The following is a 25,169-nucleotide window of genomic DNA, read 5'->3' as shown; positions in this document are numbered from 1 at the left end:
TAAAGTAAGAGATTATTAGGTCAAGAAAATTAAATGAAGACAGAAACCTAGAGAGTTGAGCAGATCCTAAAGCCAGCCTTTACCCCATGGGCATTTGCCAAACCCAGTTAACATGACGTTTTCGTGGTCTTAGACAAAACCCATGACCTGCCCTACACAGAGTGGGGCGTGGGGGGAGAAAGCTTTGGTTCCAAGGATTATTCATTCAGAATAAAGATGTTAGAAATAAATTTGCCCCTTGCTAGCATACACACCCATCCCCAAGTCTACAAAGAAAATTTACTGTCTTAAATGTTAGCACCTATGATCAAGGGGAAAGCAAAATCATATCTCAGAATTTGGACTCAATCCAGCTGTCACACAGAAACGTAACTTGAATTCATACTATCTGGGTGATCCCAAACCACCTTAAGCTGATAAGTTAATTAAGAATAATTTTGAATTATTGTGCTCTCAGACACCTGGCAGAAGCAAATGCCAATCCTCTCTGAAGGAATGCACCTTCATCTTAAGCCTTAAAGAATGGTTACAAATAAAATTCTGAGGAAAATTAGCAGCTCACATTTTAAAGAATAACAAGCACAGAAGAAAAACACCATTAGTGAGAAACAGTAGAAATATAAGACAGCAGAAACAGATTAAAAAGGGCTACAGATACTGAAATTACCAGCCACAGACTATAAAATATGAATAAAGGAATAAAAAACAAGCTTGAAAATACATACAGAAAACAAGAATGACTGAAGATACTTGAAAAAATTAAACTTAATGAATTTTTAAAAATAAATTATTAAAATTTAAAATTCAGTGGGCAAGTTTAATAGTCTATTTGACACAGCAGAAATACAGTCTAGTGAACTGGGAGATAAAGATGAAAAAATTATCCCAAATGCAACAGAAAAAGAAAAATATAAAAGAGACTCTAAGTGACATGGAAGACATTGTGAGAAGATCTAAAATAATTCTAATTATAGTTCCAGAAGAATAGGAAAGAGAAAATGGGCCAGAGGCAATATTTGACAAAATAGTGGATGAGAACTTTACAGAACTTATGAAAGACTCCAATCCACAGACTTAGGAAGTCTCTCAAATCCCAAGCAAGTTAAAGAATAATAAATCCACACTTAAATACATTATAGTGAAAGTCTAGGAAAATAAAAACAAAAGAGAAAACCTTAAAAATAGTAGAGGAAAAAACTACAGATTATCCTCAAAAGTGATAAGTGACTTTTCATCAGTAACAATAGAAACCAAAAGACAATGAAATAATATATTCAATGGGCTAAAAGAAAATGACTGTCAGCCTAGAATTCAATACCCAGTGAAAAGATATTTCAAGAAAGAGGCAAAAATAAAGGCATTTTCAGGCAAAAGCAGAGTTCCCTGCTAATAGATTCTCACTAACAAAGTCTAAAGAAATTTTCTTTCTTCAGACAAAAATAAAATGATCCTAAATGGGAGGTTTGAGGGCTGAGACTAAAGGAAAAGCATTGAAAGTGGCAAATATTTACATAAATCTAAAAACTATTGACTATGCAAAACAATAAGAATTGTTAAAATTATTTCTATATATATATATATATGGCAGGCGGATTCTTAACCACTGCACCACCGGGGAAGTCCTATTTCTATATTTTTAAAAGAAACAATATAATCTTTCAGATGCCTAACAGCAGAATAAGTCTAACCAGATTCTCACTTTACACCTACTATTAAACAGACCTCATCAGACCAAGTATGTCACCCATTTGTGTTATTATCTCCATCTAATATATGCCCTTAAAAGCAAAAACACTAAACATTTCCACTTTTTTCCTCTGTTCTCATCCATATAGGCAAAACTGTGTGAATATTTTGTTGGTATTCTCTTTTTAAATAACTGTACTGGTGTAGCATTTTAAGTGTTTTTCTTCATAATGACATTCTTAGTTCAAATTTGCGTAATGTACCAATGAAGATATTTCATTAATAATCAGACTAAGGCATTAACGTATATTTAGGAGATCATGATTTAGAATAATAAAAAACAGAATTATATACTTTTTTCACATAACTATGAAGAATTAATGATTCCCACCACAGAACTTTCCCACATGAAAATTCATCATAATGAATTATGTAATTATGTATTCACAGGTTAAGGACAATTAAGTCTTAGTGAAAAGCTCTGCCTACTCTTTCCACCCACATTGCCTATTCAAAGTTAGGTGCATGCTGACTTTTAACATCATCTCTGGAAATAGTTATAAATTTATGCTCAGGTGTAAGGATTGACTCCTGAGTTTTAATTAAGCTTAGAGGGCACCCTAAACTCCAAATAAATTTTTAAAAGAAGCCATTTCTTTCTGATGGCTACCTAGACTATGCTTTCCAGGTTGTAAATATGTTTTTCATTTCAATTTTAGGAGAGTGTATAAAAGGCTGTTATCACAATTATGTAAACATGGGAAACATAGAACACATAATCCCTTAAATTTCTAAAATTGTGGTAACTGTAATGCAAAGAAATTATAACTTTATTTAACCAAAGCTTTACTATCTTTCTTGCCCTCAACCTCATGATAATATTCAAAATATACTTCTATAATACTTTCTTGATAAAAACTATTATTTCACTGCAGAATGTTCAAATGACTTTTATTTCGTTGTATCTTTTAACGTATAAAAGATTATATATTACTAGTATAGATTATTCCAGTTAACTTTGTTCAACCTGTATTTATATATCTATAAACTTTCTGAGAGGTCACAAGTAATTCAATTTGTTTGAACCAAATTCTACCTAATTCTTCAATTTAATAGGTTATCAGTTCTACTGGGACTGAGGCCCATCCTATTTACAAAGAAAAAAAATTGTTAAGAATCTATAGTTTACTCCACCTCTTTACTGAAATGGATGCGAAGCGGACAAGAGGCCCCGCCCTATAAACTAACAGTGTTTCAAAACTGTCCTTTCTGCTGGTCTCTGCTGGCAGTGAAGGTGCCATACTCCAACATTATCAGGTAGCAGCCATCTACCTACCCCTCCCAACAAGGACAGATCCTACTTATCTAGATGCCTGCTACCAGATATCCTAGGTATTGGGTGTCTCTTCTACCTTCCTAGAACATTGGTACCCAGAGGTGACAAGGGGGAGAAAAAAGGCACCTACTCTGTGTTCCAGTAACATCCACCTAGTGCGTTCAGGTCAGGTTTATCCCTCTGTTCTGGGCCTTGTTGATATTCTTCCCTAGTTGTTTTCAGTCAATTCCTGTGCGAGCTTTACTTTTGCCTAGTATTATTACATGTACAGCTACAACCAGGCTCCCACTCACGTTCCCCGAGTCCTTTCCTTTAACCACTAATCTCTGTAACCCCCTCCTGGAAATGGACTGGAGTTGGCACAGCTCCATTTAAGACTTTGTCTTTGAATGTCAACTCCTTTCCAGAGATGGCCAAAGACTTCATCCCGGTGGTCCCTCATTGTTGATTACTTCCCCCTAACTTCCTATTGCTGTCAGCCAATAGTCTTGGACCTGACATCATTTGCATTCTAACTCTCCCCACCTTCCTTATTACAAAAGTAGTACACTATATAAATACAAGAATCTAAACTAAGAACAGGGAAAATTCTAGAAGATAATGACCTTTATTCACAAATAAAGGCAAGAAATAAAAGGCGGGCACTGTTATGGATTAAAATAGACTCATCAGACATATCAACAAAATGCAATGTATGGACCTTTTTTAGATTGATTCAAACAAACAACTTTTATAAAAAAAATTAGTGGGATATCAGGGAAATTTTAATACTGACTGTGTGTTACATGATATTAAGGAATTACTGATTATAATAATGATATGTGATTATGTTTTTTTAAATGTCTCATTTCTTAGGGACACATACTCTCAACTATAACTGTGCCCCTGCTTAATAAAAAAAAAAAAAAAGACCTTCAAAACATGTTACTTTCTTTTCTCTACCTATAGGTCAGGCTAATGGAAATGTACTCTACAATTATTACTTATTTTCTACTCTTAACCAAATATAATAATCATTTCCTCCTTATCATGTCTATGATTATTTTGAGTAAAAGTATTCAAATCAAAAGCAACTCATGCTACCTATTATTTGCTCCAAACCTTTTTTAAACTACTGTGAAAAGTCTAACATCATATAACCTGTGGTAAATAAATCTGATTGAGCATGTTAACATGTTTAAATTTATATAAGGCATTTTGCAAATACAGATTACTCTAGAGATGCTACGAAGCAGATGTACTGATCTTGGCATTCACATGATTTAACTACAAATAGAATTTGAATGGATTCCAAATGCACAACTGTCAAATTCATAAAAAGTAGCAAAAAATGTCAAGTAAAAGTTTAGGCTTTTCCTTGAATAGCACTGACATCTGAAAAAAAATCAAAAGTATTCTGTTAATGTTTTATTTCTTTAGTGCTAATATTTGATAAGAACTAAGTATTGATACTTTCATTTCATGCATAAATGTTCCCATTAGGTTAGTAGTTTTAATTTAGAAACTGTTATGAGTTAGTATTACTGTTAGGTCCAGAAAAATCTCAAAAATCACTTCAATCAATATTACAAAGTTTATTAATACAAATTTGACTCACTGAAGTAGTGTAGTGTAGAGGGGTTGAGCTCCAACTCTATATAAAGTCAGACAGATCTCAGTTTTAACCCCACCATATCATTTATTAGCTGTGTGACCTCACCAAGGCTCTTTTCCTCATCTCTAATGTGGAGTTTAAAAGAAAAATCTATTTTACCATATTGTTATAGGAATTATAGAATTCAAGAAATATAAACTGTTATGATTACTACCTTTTGGAAATACTGCATTCTACATAATATTTCTAACTGTATTTTCACTCTACTCAGTTGGAAGAAAATAATACACAGACTACACACGCTACCAACTTTCTGTTGATACCAAACCTTTTACATCAACTGTCCTAATTCTGAGAATTACAAAAAATACATAGACGAGCATAACCTCAGGCCATGCGAGCAGTTTTATTTAAGAATCTGGACGATCCCCAATTCAAATATCAGGATCTCACATATAATGTAAGAATGAAAGCCACTTTGTTAGCAACCAGGTTGTTGACTCAATTTCAGAGTTGTGTTTTCCATTCAAGTACGACTTCCAACCAGACCTCTACTTACCATACATGGAGTCAACACTCTAAGCCAGTCACCTCTTGCCAAGCTTATTTCTTAAGTACAGTGAATCATAGTAAAACAAAATTTATCTCTAAGCACAATGCATACATTTCCTTATTTTTCTGCCTTCCCAGTCACTTAGCAAACGAGAACATGATTTTTGATAGTTGTAAAAATGGCTTTTTGAACTCTTTCTTTAAAAGATATTAAATGTGAAGACTTGATCAATTCAAGATAAACATTTTGGGCTAGAATACTTGTAGGTGATGTAGTATATTTTTATACAGCATCTTTCATGCTATTTGACTGATGACAATTATTGATGCTTAGACTGATAACTGAATTAATGATATGGCAGTCTTATCTCTACTTTATAAACTTGTGACTAGGAAGTAATTTGTATGACATTACTTTGATAGTATAGAGATGTCCACTTCCCCTTCAAATATGAAGCTCATCCTTTAACCCATTAAAAACCCTTACATGAACCAATAATTTCAATAAGAATTGCAAAATTAATTCTAATTTCATCATTCCTACTATATTCTAACATTCTTTAGTAAACTAGAGCTTTCCTTTATTACTTGGAACACTTTGGTTACCCTGAAATACAGTTCCTACAGGAAATGAAAAATAAATAATAATTCTTTACTTTTAATTATTATTCTCAAAGTAAAGATATTTTGGAGACTAATGAGGAAATCTGAATTTGAGTTTTAGATAAGATGAAAATGTATTGACTTGGAAAGGTAAAGGTAGAGCTTGTTAATTTTAAAAAGGTAACTAAGTTACAAAACTGCACATCAAGTATGATACCACTTTGTTTAAAAAATGCATATTTATATATATGTATGCATATATAGGGATAAATAAAGGTATACAATAAACTGTTAACAGTGGTAAACTCTATACAGGGACTATGGTTGTTTTTATTTTCCTATTTTGCTTATTTATAGTTCCAACTTTCTACGTTGCATATAATGCTTTTATAATAACAAAAGCTTATTTTTTTAAAAAAATCGCTATTTCCTACTTAGCCCACATATCAACACGAGTCTGTACATTCCAGCTTGGGAGGTTGCCAGGGCACCAGCCTAGCTGGTAACTTCTTCAAAGCCTCTCTTTGCCTGCTGATTTCCTTGGCCCATGCATCTTACCTATGGCTCGGGAGGGCTACATTAGCAGCAGATCCACACAGCCTTTTCACTTTAGCAGTCATGGCTAATTCACAACTTCTTTGTCTCTTGTTTGTCTTTGGGCAGAAATTCTCTTCTTTAGTCTTTATCTTATCATATTCTCTTAGTTTTCATCCTATCTTTCTGACTCTTCCTGAGTCTCCTTTGCAACTTTGTCTTTCTCTGCTCTGTTTATCTTTCTTCAATTGCTCCCAAATTCCTTACTGAGCCCTCTTCTTTTTTCATTGGAGAAAGGCTTAATTTTGATGTTAGCTTGATTTATGGGTTGAAGAAGAAGGGAAGATCAATAATAACTTTCAGATTCTGGCTTCAGAAATGGAGATTGGAGAGAGGAGCTGAATAGACGTTTTTAAAAAGAAGACATACTGATAGCCAACATGTACATGAAAAGATGCTCAACATCAGTAATCGTCAGGGAACTACAAGTCAAAACCATAATAAGATATCACCTCACACCTGTTGGAATGGCTATTATCAAAAAACCAAGAAATAACAAGTGTTGGCATGGATGTGGAGAAAAGGAAACCCTTGTGCACCTTTAGTGGGAATGTAAATTGATGCAGCTACTGTGGAAAACAGTATGGAGGGTTCTCAAAAAATTAAAAATAGAGCTACCATGTTATCCAGCAGTTTCACTTCTGGGTATTTATCTGAAAGAAATGAAAAACAAACTCAAGTGATATCTGCACTTACTTGTTTATTGCAGCATTATTTACAATAGCCAAGACATGGAAGCAACCTAAGTGCCCACTGATAGATGAATAGATCAAGAAAATGTAATATATATGTATTATTCAGCCATAAAAAAGAAGGAAATTCTGACATTTGCAGCAACATGGATAGATCTTGAGGACATTATGCTAAGTGAAATAAGTCAGGTGGAGAAAGATAAATACCATATGATCTCACATGTAGAATCTAAGAAACAAAAACAGGGACTTCCCTGGTGGTGTAGTGGTTAAGAATCCACCTGCCAATGCAGGGGACACGGGTTTGAGCCCTGGTCTGGGAAGATCCCACATGCCGTGGAGCAACTAAGCCCGTGCACCACAACTACTGAAACCTGCATGCCACAACTACTGAAGCCCACACGCCTAGAGTCCATTCCCTGCAACAAGAGAAGCCCCCTCTTGCCGCAACTAGAGAAAGCCCACACACAGCAACGAAGACCCAATGAAGCCAAAAATAAATAAAAATTTTAAAAATTAAATTAAATTAAAAACAACAAACAAAAAAACCCCAAACTCATAAATAGAGCAGATTGGTAGTTGCCAGATGCAGGGGGTGGGGATGGGCAAATGTGTGGTGGTGGTCAAAAGGTACAAACTTCTAGTTATAAAATAAATAAGTCCTGGGGATGTAATGTACAGCATGGTGACTGTAGTTAACCATACTTTATTGTATATTTGGAAGTTGCTAAGAGAGTAGATCTTAAAAGTTCTCATCACAAGAAAAAAATTGAAACTGTGTGTGGTGATGGATGTTATTGTGGTTATTTTGCAATATATCCAAATGTCGAATCATTATGTTGTACACCTGAAACTAATATAATGTTATATGTAAATTATATCTCCATTAAAAAAAACCACCTCTTAGTTTCATTGATCTTTTCTATGGTCTTTTTAGTCTCTATATCATTTATTTCGACTCTGATCTTTGTTATTTCCTTCCTTCTACTAATCTTGGGCTTAGTTTGTTTTTCTTTTTCCAGTTCCTTGAGGTGTAAAGTTAGATTATTTATTTGAGATCTTTCAGGACTTCCCTGGCAATCTAGTGGTTAAGACTCCGTGCTTCCAATGCAAGGGGTGCAGGTTCGATCCCTGGTCAGGGAACTAAGATTCCACATGCAGTGCAACCAAAAATTATATATATATATATATATATATATAAGATCTTTCTTGTTTCTTAATGTAGACATTTGTTGCTATGAACTTCCCTCTTAGAACTGCTTTTCCTACATTCCATAAGTTTCAGTATGTCCTATTTCTACTTCCATTTTTCTCAAGATATATTTTAATTTCTCTTTTGATTTCTTCTTTGACCCATTGGTTGTTCAGTAGCATGTTGTTTAATCCCCATATATTTGTGAAATTTCCAGTTTTCTACCTGTAATTGATTTCTAGTTTCATACCATTGTGATTAGAAAAGATGTTTGATATGATTTCAGTCTTCTTAAATTTATTATTTGTGGTCTGGCATGTAATCTATCCTGGAGAATGTTCCAGGTGTGCTTTAGGCGAATGGCATTTTGTTGCCTTTGGGTGGAATGTTCTATATATGTCTATTAGCTCAATCTAATATAACATGTCATGTAAGGCCAGTGTCTCTTTATTGATTTTCTGTCTGGATCATCTATTCATTGATGAAAGTAGGCTGTTAAAGTCCACTACTATTATTGTATTGCTTTCTATTTCTCCCTTTAGATTTGTTAATATTTGTTTTATATGTTTAGGTGCTCCCTTACCTGGCTCTTAAAAGAGTAACATGCTTCTTTGAGAACTTTAGTGAAGAGTAACTTCCATTTTTATTTCTGTCACCTTCTATAAGTAAAAAGAGTGTTTTATATAATTGGTGATTTGGGGAGATGAAAATAGGATCCACTCCCTTTCTTGCCATATTTTTCAAATCTACCTACCCACAACAGATTATGTTCTGATCTGTTCCTCATTCTGTGTAATAAACTAAACTCACATGAATCAGGGCCCAGGCTTACCTTCTAGAGCAGGCATGAGGCCTAATTCTCCTTCTTCCTACTGTTGACCTCACTGAGTATAAAACAGTGACTCTGCCTTAGGTTTATCTGTCCTGCAAACCTAAATTTTCTTTTGGTATGTCATCTCCCATTTGGACTTGGGAAGGAGTATTGAAAATCCTTGTTGTGGCTGTATGTTGAAGTCATATTGTCCAAACAGCTTTATCAGTAAGAAAGTGTTTTGTTTTGCTTTGTTTTGTTTTCTCTGTCTGGATCCCTGTGAATTGGTTCTGAATTCAGAAGAGAGTTAAGACATGTAAGCAGCTATCACTGCCTAATTCCCATTATTGATAGGACAACTCTATCCAAAAATGGTTGTTTAATAAGAACTATGGTCTCATAAAAGAAATGTAAAATGAAATTTTAGCAGCCTGACAATAAGGGAATAAAAGATCCCAGAAAAGAATGATAGCATTTATTAGAGGTTCACTGAAATAGGAACTTGTTCTTTATTCATGAATGCCTATTGTGTATTAGGCATTGTTCTAAGTAAAAGTTTAAAGAGTTGGAATACTTTAAATAAAAATTCCCAGGTACTCGGATTTGTTCAAGTTTTGAATTGTTACAAGGATCAACAAAAGAGCAGTGTTTTATATTCAAAGCCAATATGATTCTTCATTCAATATAATAATGATAACATTTGAGTGCTAATTACTTATCAATCAAGCAATTCCCATACAATATCTGATTGAATCATCAAAACACATCTGTGAGACAGAATAGAATAGTCTAGGTTACAATGCAGTTGAAACAAAAAAGTCAGTGGTTTAACTGAATGCAGATTTAGTTCTTGTTCCAAAAAGTTGGCTCTGACTGCAGACAACTGTCCTCCACATGGTGACACAATAACCCAGGCTCTTTCAACCTTGTGGTGTAACCATCATCTTAACATGAGTCTTCTTCTGTGGTTGCCCCAGTCAGGGAAGAAAGACTGGGGAATTTCATATGGGCCTTTCATGCCCTCATTCTGAAATTGATAGATTTCAACTCCACAATATTTCATTGGCCAGATTGAGTTACATGGCCCCATCCAGTTGCAGGGTTGCTGAGAAATGGTCAATCCACTGAGTACCCAGAAGGGAAAGAGAACTGAATGTTGATTAACACTAGCAATGTATACCATTTATAGCTATTATTCCTATTCCCTTTGTATAGATGAGGAAATGGAGACTCAGCAAAGTTAACTAATTCATCCAAAATTACACAGAAAGTAAGCAGAGGCACCATTACGTGAACCTGGATAATCTGACTCCAGAGCTTGTGCCTAACATCTATCCTATATGATCTGCCAACATCACACTGGAAGCTTGGCAGAACCTAGCCATCGCTAGGGATATTTAATTCGACTCACTGAAATTCAGTTTCAAATCAGCATACATTTACTGAATGCTCTCTTTGTGTCAGGCATTGCTGTTCCATCTGGAGAAGGTTTGGATTATTTGACTGTATAGATCTATTCCTATAGATATAAACAAATAGGATGACTGTGATGCTTAATATTATATGTCAGCTTGACTGGGCCACCGTGCCCAGATATTTTGTCAAACTTAATTCTGGATGTTTCTGTGAAGGTGTTTTTGGATGAGATTAACATTTAAATTGGTGGACTTTGAGGAAAGCAGATTGCCCTCTGTAATGTGGGTGGGCCTCATCCAATCAGTCGAGGGCCTTAATAGAACAAAGACTGACCTTCTCCAAGTGAGAAGGAATTCTGACAGCAGACTGTTTTTGGACTTGAACTGCAACTCTTCTCTGAGTCTTCACAATTGCATGAACCAATTTCTTAAAATATCTCTCTCTCTCTGTCTCTCTCTGTCTCTGTCTCTCTGTCTCTATCTCTCTCTCTCTGTCTCTCTCTCTCTCTCTCTCATATATATATATAAAACAAGATCCTGTGCAAACTTTATATATTTTGATTTTAGAATGTCAGGCGTTGTCCTGATTACTGTAGCCCTATAGTATAGTCTGAAGGCAGGGAGCCTGATTCCTCCATCTCCATTTCGTTTTTTGGTTTTTTTTTCCTCAAGATTGCTTTGGCTATTTGAGGTCTTTTGTGTTTCCATACAAATTGTAAAATTTTTTGTTCTAGTTCTGTGAAAAATGCCATTGGTAATTTGATAGGGATTGCATTGAATCTGTAGATTGCTATGGGTAATATAGTCATTTTCACAATATTGATTCTTCCAATCCAGGAACATGGTATATCTCACCATCTGTTTGTGTCATCTTTGGTGTCTTTCATCAGTATCTTAAAGTTTTCTGCATACAGGTCTTTTGCCTCCTTAGGTAGGTTTATTCCTAGGTATTTTATTCTTTTTGTTGCAATGGTAAATGGGATTGTTTCCTTAATGTTTTTTCTGATCTTTCGTTGTTAGTGTATAGGAATGCAAGAGACTTCTGTGTATTAATTCTGTATTCTGCGACTTTACTAAATTCTTCTCTAGTAGCTTTCTGGTGGCATCTTTAGGATTTTCTATGTATAGTATCATGTCATCTGCAACCAGTGACAGTTTTACTTCTTCTTTTCCAATTTGTATTCCTTTTATTTCTTTTTCTTCTCTGATTGCCATGGCTAGGGCTTCCAAAACTATGTTGAATAATAGTGGTGAGAGTGGGCACCCTTGTCTTGTTCCTGATTTTAGAGGAAATGCTTTCAGTTTTTTACCATTGAGAATAATGTTTGCTGTGGGTTTGACATATATGGCATTTATTATGTTGAGGTAGGTTCCCTCTATGCCCACTTTCTGGAGAGTTTTTATCATAAATGATGTTGAATTTTGTCAAAAGCTTTTTGTGCATCTATTGAGATGATCATATGGTTTTCATTCTTCAATTTGTTAGTATGGTGTATCACACTGATTGATTTACATATATTGAAGAATCCTTGCATCACTGGGATAAATCCCACTTGACCATGGTGTATAATCCTTTTAATGTGGTGTTAGACTCAGTTTGCTAGTATTTTGTTGAGGATTTTTGCATCTGTGCTATACTTCAGGGCTACAGTAGTCAAGACAGTATGGTACTGGCACAAAAATAGAAATATAGATCAATGGAACAGGATAGAAAGCCCAGAGACAAACCCATGTACCTATGGTCACCTAATCTATGACAAAGGAGGCCAGAATATACAATGGAGCAAAGACAGCCTCTTCAATAAGTGGTGCTGGGAAAAATGGATAGCTGCATGTAAAAGAATGAGATTAGAATACTTCCTAACACCATACACAAAAATTAACTCAAAATGGATTAAAGACCTAAGTGTAAGGCCAGGCATTATAAAACTCTTAGAGGAAAACATGAGCAGAACACTCTTTGACATAAATCACAGCAAGATCTTTTTTGACCCACCTCCTAGATTAATGAGAATAAAAACAAACAAACAAACAAAACAAATGGGACCTAATTAAACTTAAAAGCTTTTGCACAGCAAAGGAAACCACAAACAAGATGAAAAGACAACCCTCAGAATGGGAGACAATATTTGCAAATGAAGCAAATGACAAAGGATTAATCTCTAAAATATACAAGCAACTCATGCAGCTCAACATCAAAAAAACAAACAACCCATATAAAAAAAAAAAAGAACAGAACAAAAAAACAAACAACCCAATCAAAAAAATGGGCTGAAGACCTAAATAGACATTTCTCCAAAGAAGACATACAGATGACCAACGCAAACACATGAAAAAATGCTCAACATCACGAATTATTAGAGAAATGCAAATCAAAACTACAATGAGCTATCACCTCACACCAGTCAGAATGGCCACCATCACAAAATCTACAAACAATAAATGCTGGAGAGGGTGTGGAGAAAAGGGAACCCTCTTGCATTGTTGGTGGGTATGTAAATTGTTACAGCCACTATGGAGAACAGTATGGAGGTTCCTTAAAAAACTAAAAATAGAACTACCATACGACCCAGCAATCCCACTACTGGGCATATACCCTGAGAAAACCATAACTCAAAAAGAGACATATACCACAATGTTCATTGAAGCACTGTTTACAATAGCCACGACATGGAAGCAACCTAAATGTCCATCAACAGAGGAATGGATAAAGAAGATGTGGTACATGTATACAATGGAATATTACTTGCCATAAAAAGGAATGAAATTAGGTCATTTGCAGAGATGTGATTTGACACAGAGATTCATATAGAGTGGAGTTAAGTCAGAAAGAGAAAACAAATATCATATATTAACACATATATGTGGAATCTGAAAAAGATTGGTATAGACGATCTTATTTACAAAGCAGAAATAGAGACACAAACACAGAGAACAAACGTATGTATACCAAGGGAGAAAGGGGGGTAGGATGAATTGGGAGATTGGGATTGACATATATACACGATTGATACTATGTATAAAATAGATAACTAATGAGAACCTACTATGTAGCACAGGGAACTCTACTCAGTGCTCTGTGGTGACTAAATGGGAAGGAAATCCAAAAAAGAGGGGATCTATGTACACATATTGTTGATTGACTTTGCTGAACAGTAGAAACTAACAGAACATTGTAAAGCAACTATACTCCAATAAAAATTTAAAAAAAATTACAATGAGATAATACTGCAAAAAAATGTCAAGTAAAATAGCAGAATACTAGAATAACTTACAGAAATAAGTCAATGTTTATTATATTTTCTTTTATTTTCTTTTTTTGGCCACACCATGCAGCTTTTGGGATCTTAGTTCCCCAACCAGGGATTGAACCTGGGCCCCAGCAGTGAAAGCGCCAAGTCCTAACCACTGGACCGCCAGGGAATTCCCCATATTTTCTATAATACAAGAAGTTTTTAAAAACTCTATTATAAAATACATAGATTTTTGCAAAGAACCTTGTAGATGGAAAAAAACAGCCCAAACGATCTGCTACATATAGGCCTTAGTATGTGGTTTTATAGTCTGTCTACTTAGGGGAGTGTTCTAACTATCTTCACAAATTCAGTGTTACGAGAATATGTGGCTAGGTGTTAATTATCATTAACATTTATTAATGTTATCATTCCTTTTAAAAGGAATTTAGTTCTCCTACACAGCTGAGAACGCTAACAGTCTCCAATTTTAATTTGTTCTCCTGTACAAGATGCTGTTTCTTAAGTATTTAGTTGCCTCCTGCTGGTCACACAAACTTTAGACTTCCTAAAAATGTGTATTTCTCAATAAATTGCATATGATGACAAACTTCTAAAGAGATGCATTGAACTTTTTCATCAAATGAATTCACAGTGGATTTCCAGTCTCAACTGAGATAAGTAAGTTAGCCCATAGGTTTTCTTAAGCATGATCCTCTTCTTTCTTTCATGTCATATTTTATGTCTCTTCAAATCCTTTTTGAAACCAGATGCGAATAACCTCAAATTGAGATGCAAAAAGCACTTGTTCAAGAATCTTAGAAGCTGTATTTTTATTGTCTCTACTACCATCTCTCTGGCTAATCTTGGACAAGACACTTTAACTTCTTGATACTGACTTCCTCATCTGCAATTTGAAGTATAATTGATATACAGTAAACTGCACGTATTTAAAGTATAATTTGATAAGTTTTGACACATGTATACAGACATGGAACTATCATTATAATCAAGATAACAAACATATTTATCACTCCCAAAAGATTTTTCATGCCACTTTGTATTTCCTTCCTCCTTCCTCCTGCCCCTCCCAGCCTTCTTCTATCCTCAAGTGCTGATGTGTGTTTTCTGTCACCATAGATTAGTTTGCATTTTTCAGAGACAAACAGAAATTTTAAGCTCATTCGTTTAAGTGGCTAAAATGAGATATGGAAAAACTTAAATTCTTTTAAAATATTTTTAAAACATTGAGATTTCCTATATTGAAACCTGAGACAGCAGTGTGATACAGTGGTTAAAGCCCTTAACTTTAGAGTAAGCGGACATGAGTTTTGGGTCTTGGCTTTGTCATTCACTAGCTGTTATGACCTTGGGCAAATTACTCAATATCCTGAGGTTAACAGTTTCCCCATACTTAGGGGAAAGAATAATAATAGCTTCTATGCTCAAAAAGATGTTGTGAAATTGCATGCAAAGCAATTAGCTCAGTGCTGGGCCTGTTCATACAGTATACTCAACCAACGGTAGTCACCTATCTTTAGACATTTCAAAGAGTCCTAACCCATATTTTAAGAAAAGGAAATGAGAACTCTGATCATGCAGACAGTATAATCTTAAGGCAACTATTTTCAAAGTTTTATGTGAAGATTACAGTAATTCACTGTGCTAGACATGGTGTCCATATGATTCTGGCTCAAGTCCTTTTTGTAAGTACCTCATTGGTTTTTCTTCCTCATAACTCTTACCCCGAGTGTCATGGGTCCCCTTTTTGTAATTCTATCCATACCCTTCCCAAACATATGACCCGACAGTCACTGGTTTGACGAATGACTTGGCCAAAGTAGAGTGAATGGTAGTCACCACTTCAGGAGACAGGCACCACTTCAGAAGACAGGCACCACTTCAGAAGACAGGCACTAAAGAAAACTAGTCCTTTTTTGGTAATAAATGTTCTTTAATAGTTTTCTTCTCTATATTTAAATACTTCTGTCATTCTTTTTGTGCTGTTAAGCTTTGCCAGGTTCATACTTGATAAAACTCTCTCTCTACAACAGAAGGTAATTAAGCTCCACTTGCTAGTCTAGCCCAGTCTAGCATCCAGGGTAAGTTCTGGCTTTGTGGAGAAGGGAGTTTAGATACTGTATCTTAGAAAACTCTCTTGTGCTTTCTTTTGTGAAGTTTTAGCATTGCTTTACTAAAGATAGTCCAGAGAAATTATATGGGGTTGTGGAAGGAGGTTCATAATTCTTCTGTGGGAAGGAGGATCTCCTGCTTAATATCCCTCCTATTTTGTAATGTACCATCTATACAGGTTTATTTACTCCTTCTACCTTAACCCAGCTTCCTCCCAGAAATTAGTCTATGACAATGACTTACGTGCAGGTAGTTGATTTTGGAAAGAGATCCCAGCAAATGAGTGAAAGACTGGGAAACTAAAACATGGAAGGGAGGAAAGCCAATTCAAGACTAGATGATCAGTCTAGACATTTCTGTAGGCAACTAGGGTTCATTTTTCTAGGATCTTTGAATAGTTGTCTAGAATTCATCTAGAATTGTCTGCCTGAGTGAAGAAGAGGGAAGCATTTATCTACTAGTTTCCACCCCTCATTGTTCATTGTGGCAGATCGACCCTAAGGTAACTACCAATGATCCCTGCCTTTTAATGCCCTTCTTTAAGCTCCTATCCCTGAATGTAGGTGGAGCCTGTGAATTGCTTCCAACCAAGAGAATATGGCAAAAGTTATAGGGTGTTACTCCCATAATTACATTGTATGGCAGATGTTATGGGATACATCACTCCCATCATTATGTTACATTATGTAAGAATTCATCTTATTAGCAGAATTGCCCTTTGTCACTTTGCTGCTGTCTTTGAAGAAGCAAGCTGCTATGTTATGAACTGCCTATGGAGAGAACCATGTGGCAAGGAACTCACATGGCCTCTAGAAGTGGAGGACAGCCTCTGGCTGACAGCCAGCAAAAATGTCTGAAGCTCTCAGTCCTACAGCTGCAAGGAAATGAATTCTGCCAACAACCTGAGAGTTTGGAAGAAGTTGATTCTTCATTTGAGCCTCCAGACGGGAACACAACACAGTCAACACATTCAATGGGAGACCCAACAGTGGAAACTCCAACTAAGCTGTGCCTGAACTCCTGACCCACAGAAACAGAGATAATAAATATGTGTTGTTATAAGCTGATAAGTTTATGGGATTCGTTACGCAGAAATAGAAAACTAATACATATTTTGGTACCTAGAAGTAGAGTGCTATTTTAACAGGTACCTGAAAATATGTCTGTGGTTTTGGAACTGAGTGATGGGTGGAGGCTGGAAGAATGTTGAAGAGCATAATAGAGAAATTTAAGCACCATGACTAGAATCACCATGACTATCAGTAGAAATATGGACACTGAGGACACTGCTATGAAGTTCTCAGAAGGAAGTGAGGAGCATGTTATTGGAAACTAGAGGAAGGAGAATACTTGTTATGTAGTGACAAAAAAAGCTTAGTGAAATTGTCTGCTGCAGTTATGTTGAAAGCAAAACTTGTAAGTGATGGAACTTTGTTATATAGTTACAGTGATTTCTAAGCAAAATGTTGAAGGTGACACTTTTATTCTTGATACATATAGCAAAATGCAAAATGTCAAAGAGAGAGAGAGAGAATTTAGGGGCAATACTGTTAAATAAAAAGGGATCAGGATGGGCTTCCCTGGTGGCGCAGTGGTTAAGAATCTGCCTGCCAATGCAGGGGACACGGATTCGAGCCCTGGTCTGGGAAGATCCCACATGCCACGGAGCAACTAAGCCCATGCGCCACAACTACTGAGCCTGTGCTCTAGAGCCCATGAGCCACAACTACTGAGCCCGCGCGCATAGAGCCCGTGCTCTGTAACAAGAGAAGACACCGCAATGAGAAGCCCGCGCACCGCAACGAAGAGTAGCCCCCGCTCTCTGTAACTAGAGAAAGTCCACCCGCAGCTCGCACGTAGCAACAAAGACCCAACTCAGCCAAAACTAAAAATTAATTAATTTTTTAAAAGGGATCAGGACTTGATGATTTTGAAAATCTTCATCTTCCCCAGATGGTAAAAAATATTGTTAGGAGATGGCTTCTGAACACTGTCCAGAAAGCCTGCTCTAGAGAAATAACACTACAACCTTTTGTTAAAACCACAAAGAGATCAAAAGGTCAGGGTGCCTTCCTCTGCTAACTTTTTCTGATTGCAGCTAGACTGGGGATTCTAGTGCCATTAAGCCCATGCTCTAGACTGTCTTCTAGAGGCTACCTTGGGATGGGGGCATCAGAATTCTAACCAAATAAAGCTAAAGTTTAGATCAGACATCAGTAAACCAGGGATGTGGGTAATCTTAACTTCATCAGACTCTCAGATTTTCTGCTACTTCAACACAAGATAGATTTGAACAATTTCTGGACCAAGGAATTATAGCCATTTACGTAGAGGAGCTACCATCCCCTAACTTCTGTTTTCCAACAGACCTAATAAGGTCCTGGGGTGGGGCTGCTGAGGACAGCAGTTCTTAAGCATTTGGTCTCAAAACCCATTTACACCTTTAAAAATTATGGAGAATTCCAAAGAGCTTTTGTTTATATCTGTTGATATTTACCATATTAGATATTAAAACTAGTAATTTTTAAGGTTTAGTGATTCCTTTAAAAAAAACAATAAGCCCATTATATTTTAAGATAAATAACATATATTTCATGAAAATTAACTGTATTTTCCAAAATAATTTAGTGATAAAAGTGGTATTGGTTTTACATTTTTGCAGATCTCTTTAATGTCTGGCTTAATAGAAGACAGTTCAATTCTTATGTCTACTTCTGTATTCCCTATGTTTTTTTGGTTGAAATAAATGAAGAAAATCCAGCCTTGCACACATATGTAATTGGAAAAGTATTTAATAGTTCTTTAAAAAGTTAATTGTGAGTATAATTCTTTGCTTTCACACCACCAAAACCTTAAAAGTGATAGTTTCTTAAAGGTTAGTAGCAATGTGGAACCTGAAACTATATGAATGAACATTTGTGTACTGTAACGTTAAAATCCATTGGTGTATTACGGTGTGTCTTGAACTTTGAATGGATCTTTTAGCCCCACATTGTTTTGTAATGTCATTCATTGGTCATTTGGAAAATAGTGGTTCACTGAGTTATGCATATCTTCCAAATCCTGACACGTATCATTTTGAAATAAGAATTTGAAATATCAAAAACTCAACATTCATTATTATAACTACTCATCAGAAAAGTCCTTAAGAATTAGGAAATTGTCAAACTCACAGGGTGGATGTAAGTTTTCCAAAATTCTAATTTTTGAAATCTCAAATTTTATTCTTAACCAAAAATGCTGTAAGTTGTTTTCATTGAAATACAGACTTCATTAAATTTTGAGACAATGTCTGCCAGATACCCAAGTCTGAATGACTATAGGTTGTCTGTCTGTCAGTCTTTCAAGCAAAAATGGTGTTCCATATAAAGAGTGGCTTGTTCAGCTCACAGCTCAATCACATAAATCCTTTTCCTCGAGACAACCATTGTTCTTTGGTATGCAGCAGAAATGCTTTATGCATTTTGCCTCACATAACTTTTAAAAAGACGTGATCAAGGGTTCAGATTTGATAAAATTAATAATTATTACTATTTTATCAAGCATAATCTTAAATTCTCTCTTTTCTTTCCTGTGAGTACAGTCATCCCTTGGTATCCACGGGGGATTGGTTTCAGGATCCCCTGCAGTTGCCGAAATACTACGGTGCTCATGTCTCATACTAAATGGCACAGTATTTGCATACAATCTATGGAATATTCTCCTGTATAATTTAAATCATCTCTAGATTACTTATGACACCTAATACAATGTAAATAGTTCATAAATGCTATGTAAATATTTTCTGGAGCAGCAAATTCAAGTTTTGTTTTTTTGGAACTTTTCAAAAGAAAAAATTAAAAAAATAATTTCAGTTCATGGTTGGTTGAATCTGCGGGAATACAGAGGGCCGGCTGTATATAGCAATGAAGAATACAATGACTACTAGTACAGTTTGGTATCACTGCTTTGATTTCTGTTAAGGAACTACCAATTTTACCCACCATTGCCTTTGTATCATAGTACAAATATCAACACAGTGAGGGAGGCAAATTATGTCTTAGTATTACTGTGAAAATATTTTTGACCTTGCAGATAGCTTCCCGGGGACTCCATGGAGTCTGCAGATCACATTTTGAGAACCACCGATCAAGAACAAATCTAAACTCTGGTGGTGGTGGCAATCCATTTTTCACACAATTTGCCCTTCTGAGTAGAGTCTGTGCTGTTATAACCAATCCTGGCCTAACTTCTCTCTCATCAACTTTTTCTGCTTGCTAATAAGCATGACCCATCATATTCCGTTCTTGGTTCCAGCTCAATTCCCCATTTCTAACCCTCCATTCTTCTTGCCAAAGTAAAGATTTCTTGCCTCTATTTTTATCTGCCTAATCAAACCCTACACTAATCTTCTAATGATTCCATTTTAATTCTTGATCTCATTCCAGGAATCAACCTAGCCCTTCAGGGTAGAATTTTATTCATTCATTTTTTATTTCATTTATACATTCATTGATTAATTCATTTAATCAATGAATTAAATACGTTCATTAATTTTAAAATGAATTTTCTGCAAATCTCCTATTTCATTTGTTAGAGAGATGACATTTGCTTTTGGCCTTAAAGGGTGACATAATTTGAACAGATGAAATGAAAGTGTAGGTTTTTCAAAGTATAATAAATAGTAATAGCTTTATGGAGGTAAAAAAGTCTTCCTCCTTGCTTGGGGAAAGGCAAGGAGGATGCAGATAGTAGAGTAATTAAAGACAAGGCCAAAAATTTAGTATAGGGTCATCTCATGGAGGTACTGACTGCCTGAAGTTCATTTGGTAAGCAATGGGGAACTACCAGAGATGTTTCAGCAGAGGCAGAGGTAATGGGGTGAAACAGTCTCAGTAAAGCATTATTTGCTTAAGATTTGTTTGGCAACTATAGATGAAAAGAATTTGGTGGCAAAAAGACACTTGAGGCCAGTAAAACAGGTTGGAGACCTGAACTAGGGTGGTGGCCCTAGAAATGGAGATGAGTGGAGATAGATTTTGAGAACAATGAGGAAGTAAGTTCAATAGGTGGTGGTGAGGGAGAAGTGCTTGTCAAAAATGACTAGAGTTTCAAGCATGAGTTACTGGGAGAATGGTGATGCTATTCAAAGAAATCAGGAAGTCAAAAAAAGGAACGGTTTGTGTGAGGCAAGACGCTGAGCTCAGTTCTTTACCTGTTAGGCATATAAATGGCTATACTCAAGGGGGAACTAACTAATTTTATAGCACTTACAAGAACTGGAGCCTAACAAATAGAAGATTGTGATTATAGCTGGACTGGCTTTATACTGTCTCTTTGCAATATAAACGTAAAGGGGAAAATGAAAAATGCAGTCAGTATTTTAATTCGCTGTAGTTTCTCTCTAGACAAATCTAGCGGGAATCTGTAGCTTTTCTGTGGTCCATATATCACAAAGATAGCACTTTTAAAGTGATATATATTTACTAAACGATTTGTATGTGTTATTTATTATGCTAAATTGTATGTCAGTTAATCCTGGCAACAGCACTTAGATATTATTATCTGGATTTTCATAAGAGAAATCAAGGTACAAAGATGTTAAGTAACTTTTCCAAGTTCAAATAGGAAGTGATGGAATGACATTTGAAACCAGGTTCTGTGCGGTTTCAAAGTCCTTGTTTCATCTACTCTGTATAACTAAAGTATTTATGTGCCTTTCCTCCCTTTTCCTTTTCACAGAATGAAAAGTGAATAGTGCCTTTTAGCATGGACTATTGGTCTTTATGATTGTATCCAGAGGTTCATTAATGCCGTCTTAGGAGATCTGTCTTAGGAAAGGCTACTGCTCAGGGGGCTCTCCCTTTTTATTTTCCTTCCAGTTTTATTGAGATATAATTGACATACATCACTGAATAAGTTTAAGGTATACAGCAAAATGGTTTGACTTACATATATTGTGGTAATGTTTAGTTAGCATCCATCATATCATATAGATAAAAAAGAAAGAAAAAAAATTTTCCTTGTGATGAGAACTTTTAATATTTACTCTCAACAACTTTTCTATATATCATACAGCAGTGTTAACTGTAGTTATCATGCTGTACATTACAGCCCTAGTACTTACTTATCTTGTAACTGGAAGTTTGTACCTTTTTAAAAATTTTTATTTATTTTTTTAATTGAAGTATAGTTGATTTACAATGTTGTGTTAGTTTCAGGTGTACAGCACAGTGATTCAGTTTTATATATATATATTCAGTTTTTATATATATACAAAACTTTTATTTTTCGGGTTATTCTCCCATATAGGTCATTACAAAATACTGAGTACAGTTCCCTGTGCTATACAGTAGGTCCTTGTTTTTTATCTACTTTGTATATAGTAGTGTGTGTATGTTACTCCTAAATTCCTGATTTATCCCTCTCTTCCCCCTTTCCCCTTAGGTAACTGTAAGTTTGTTATTCTATGTCTGTTTCTGTTTTGTAAATAAGTTCATTTGTATCATTTTTTTAGATTCCACATATAAGTGATATGATATTTGTCTTTGACTTACTTCACTTAGTATGATAATCTCTAAATGCATCCATGTTGCTGAAAATGACGTTATTTCATCCTTTTTGTGGCTAATATTCCATTGTATATATATATACCACATATTCTTTAACCTTTCATCTATCGATGGACATTTAGGTTGTAGAAGTTTGTACCTTTTGACAACCTTCCTCCAATTCCTCCTCCCCTGAACCGCCCCCGTGCCCGTAACTGCAAATCTGACCTCTTTTTCTATGACTTTAGTGTTTTGTTTTGTTTTTCAAGATTCTTCATTTAAGTGAGATCATATAGTATTGGTCTTTTTCTGTCTGACTTATTTCATTTAGCATAATGCCCTCAAGGTCCATCCATGCTGTTGCAGATGGCAGGGCTCCCTCATTTTTTAATGGCTGAATAATATTCTTTTGTATGTATATACTGCAACTTCTTTATCCGTGTACTTATGTACAGACACTTAGGTTTTTTCCATGTCTCAGCTATTGTAAATAATGCTGCTATGAACATGGCGATGCAGATATCTTCTTGAGTTAGTGCTTTTGTTTCCTTTGGATATATTCCTAGAAATGGAATAGCTGGATTGTATTGTAGTTCTATTTTTAATTTTTTGAGGATCCTCCATACTGTTTTCCTTGTGTCTGTACTTGTTTAGTATCTCACCAACAGTGCACAAGGGTTCCCTTTTCTCCACATCCTCACCAGCATTTTTACCTCTTATCTTTTGGGTGATGGCTACTTTAACAGGCATAAGGTGATATCATATTGTGGTTTTAATTTGCATTTCCCTAATGACTAGTGATGTTGAACATCTTTCAATGTACCTATTGGCCTTTTGTATATCTTTTTTTGGAAAAATGTCTATTCAGGTCTTTTGCCCATCTTTTAATTGGATTATTTAGTTTTTTTTCATTATGGTTTTTTTGTTTTGGGGGAGATTTTTGGCTATTGGGTTGTATGAGTTCTTCATATATTTTGTATAATAACCCCTTATCAGATATCTGGTTTGCAAATATTTTTTTCCCATTCCACGGTTGCCTTTTTACTTTGTTGATTGTTTCTTTTACTATGAAGAAGCTATTTAGTTTTATGTCATCCAACTTGTTTATTTTTGCTTTTGGTGACATATCCAAAAAATCATTGCCAAGACCCATGTCAAGGAACTTTTTTCCTGTGTTTTCTTCTAGGAGTTGCATGGTTCAGGTCCCATGTTTAAGTCTTCAATTCATTTTCAGTTAATTTTTGTAAGTGGTGTAAGATAGGAGTCTATTTTCATTATTTTACATGTGAATATCCAATTTTACCAACACCATTTATCAAACAGACTGTCTTTTCTCCACTGAGGCACTCTCTTTCAACTACTGTAATGGGCAACTACTTTCCCCATTAGAATGATAATTCCTGTCCCTTACTTAAGACTGAGAGCACTATTAAGTAACAAAATTAATTTAACTGAAATACCACAACTTAAGAAGAGCAGATATAATAGTTTTAAATGTAGCTATAGTAAATACTGTCATTAAAAAATAATAAAGAGCTAGGTAAGTTCCTCTGAAACCACTTTTTTAAAAAAGTTTTATTGGAGTATAGTTGATTTACTATGTTGTGTTAGTTTCTGCTGTACAGCAAAGTGAATCAGTTTTACATAAACATATATCCACTCTTTTTTAGATTCTTTTCCCATATAGGTATTACAGGGTATTGAGTAGAGTTCCCTGTGCTACACAGTAGGTCCTTATTAGTTATCTGTTTTGTATATAGTAGTGTGTATATGTCAATCCCAATCTCAGTTTATCGCACCTCTCTTTCCCCCTGATAAGCATAAGTTTGTTTTTTACATCTGTGACTCTATTTCTGTTTTGTAAATAACAAAACATTTGTTATCGGGGGGCGGGGGGATTGTTTCATTTGTACCATTTTTTTAGATTCCACATATAAGCGATATCATATGATATTTGTCATTCTCTGTCTGACTTATTTCACTCAGTATGACAATCTCTAGTTCCATCCATGTTGCTGCAAATGGCATTATTTTGTCCTTTTTTATGGCTGAGTAATATTCCATTGTATATATGTACCACATCTTTATCCATTCCTCTGTTGATGGACATTTAGGTTGCTTCCATGTCCTGGCTCTTGTAAATAGTGCTGCACTGAACATGGGGGTGCATGTATTTTTTTCGAATTATGTGAAACCAGTTTAAATTTAGACAAATAGCAGAGAATGACCTTAACAGCAAGTCTGAGCATTCAAGTATGGAGGTCTTTCTCTACATAAGGGAAGATAGAGGATGCCTGGTCTTGGAAATTAACATTATGGTTGAATGCTCCCCCACAGTGTAATGAGCAGAGAACCAAGAAATACACGCCTGTGCTACATTTGTTACATGCACGGCCTGGCACTTGATGAGTGTTCCATGAATGTAAGTCCCTTTCCCTTTTGCATTTTACAAAATATTTCCACACCTCATTTTGTTTACTCTATATATTGAAAAGAAAATCCCAAGGAATAAACTGTTATCATTCTCATTGTACTGGTACGTAAGAATCTTTACATGCTGAAGCTGAAAATGACTAGACGATTCTGCAGTTTGGTGTCTCTAGCCTCAGTGTTCTGGGTTTGCACTCTCCCTGTAGGAATTGATCATGTGTTTCTCTGGCCATTGAGTTGTGATAAGAAAGATTTTCCTGCTTGGAGTCCAAACTGAGCATGGATCCCACATAAATAAAGACCCATGACACTTTTTTGGGGGGGTTGGTTTTGTTTGTTTGTTTTTGGCTATGCCACACGGCTTGTGG

General features: G+C 35.4%; 1 protein-coding gene across 8 annotated transcripts in view; it reads left to right on the top strand.

Annotated features, from left to right (window-relative positions):
- Positions 1–25,169, top strand: part of ZDHHC17 (zDHHC palmitoyltransferase 17) — a 232,166-nt gene that overhangs the window by 4,167 nt on the left and 202,830 nt on the right. The window contains exon 1 of one of the 8 annotated variants that reach the window (XM_024736500.1): positions 24,744–24,793. The exons of the other annotated variants lie outside the window; for them this stretch is intronic. The gene's annotated coding sequence lies outside the window, so the exon portion shown is untranslated. Of the gene's footprint in view, positions 1–24,743; positions 24,794–25,169 lie in introns of those variants that run through there. 8 annotated transcript variants of the gene reach the window in all.

The sequence above is a fragment of the Neophocaena asiaeorientalis genome, unplaced genomic scaffold (genome assembly GCF_003031525.2).
Source record: "Neophocaena asiaeorientalis asiaeorientalis breed wild unplaced genomic scaffold, Neophocaena_asiaeorientalis_V1.1 scaffold134, whole genome shotgun sequence".
Classification (NCBI taxonomy): domain Eukaryota; kingdom Metazoa; phylum Chordata; class Mammalia; order Artiodactyla; family Phocoenidae; genus Neophocaena; species Neophocaena asiaeorientalis.
Note: the sequence above shows the minus strand (reverse complement) of the source record. Positions and strands in the feature narration are given on the sequence as shown.